Below are 1,082 nucleotides of genomic sequence, written 5' to 3'. Positions count from 1 at the left end.
GGGTGTGTAAGTTTAAGTCTATCTGAGGTGCACACCCTGAACTAATACATTTTTCCTGAATCCTAATCATATTGTTTACTCTTCCTCGTAGCAGCTTGCCAGGGTGATAGTATATTGCAACAGAACCATTCCACTTCTTCACTGAAAAGAGTCATGCTGGTTACCCAAATGTGCAGCATGTCATTTTATACAGCTTTCTTTATTGAAATTAAACTTGGACTCACTTGAAATATTCTCTTTCAAAATGAATGTTTTGAGCTGCTGTGAATTTTATTTCTAGAGGTGGTGACAGGCTTTCAGGTACGTGCTTAGGTCAAGGCCCTGTTCATGTCACTTGTATAAGCTAATTCAGGGAGCAAATTAGCAAGTCAAGAAATGGGAAGTCTGACCTACTGTCAAAGCAGTTTCATTCTCTTTTCAAATAATCCAAAAATACCATTGCAGCATAAAACAGAGTATTCAATAAAAGAAGAAAGGAGGATTAACGGCAAAAAATCACATCATAAGATATGAAACTTTGGAAATTATCTAGATATTGTTTGAAAAAACTCCTTTGATGGAAAGAAGATGAAGAACGGTATGGGATCCTGTCCTGCGCACCTGTAATTGATATGTTCCACATCCATTCATACCACCTAACCCTAAACACCCAAACATACTGCAGTCAGTGACCATGTGGCCTAATGGATAAGGCGTCTAACTTCGGATCAGAAGATTGAGGGTTCGAGTCCCTTCGTGGTTGAGTCTTTTTCTCACAGCACCCAACTTATCTTTACATACAAACTGGAGGCACACTCTTACAATACTCCTTTCACTCTCACTCATTAAGAAAGCCCAATACAAACTGCACAATCAGTCACGTTATGCCTTCAGCATTGCTACTTTTCTGTCTTTCTGCCATACCAAAGTACCTCTTCATAAATGCCACGGATATGCAATACGTATGCAACAATATGACACGGCACAATCATTCTTAACAGAACTGTGAGTAGATGCAGTGCAGGGAGTGTGTGCGTGCAGAAAGCAGAAACTATGCATGCGTAGAAACTCTATGATTTTCTCTAGGAATAATGCTAATTGTC

At 39.4% G+C, this 1,082-nt stretch overlaps 1 non-coding gene across 1 annotated transcript; it reads left to right on the top strand.

Annotated features, from left to right (window-relative positions):
- Nucleotides 1-669: 669 nt before the first annotated feature.
- Nucleotides 670-742, top strand: TRNAR-UCG (transfer RNA arginine (anticodon UCG)). Its single transcript has one exon. It is a non-coding gene; the product is annotated as a tRNA-Arg (tRNA).
- The last annotated feature ends 340 nt before the right edge of the window (nt 743-1,082 follow it).

This window comes from Pleurodeles waltl, chromosome 4_1, assembly GCF_031143425.1.
Source record: "Pleurodeles waltl isolate 20211129_DDA chromosome 4_1, aPleWal1.hap1.20221129, whole genome shotgun sequence".
Lineage (NCBI taxonomy): Eukaryota > Metazoa > Chordata > Amphibia > Caudata > Salamandridae > Pleurodeles > Pleurodeles waltl.
The sequence above is the reverse complement of the archived record's forward strand: the minus strand, read 5'-3'. Positions and strand labels throughout refer to the sequence as shown.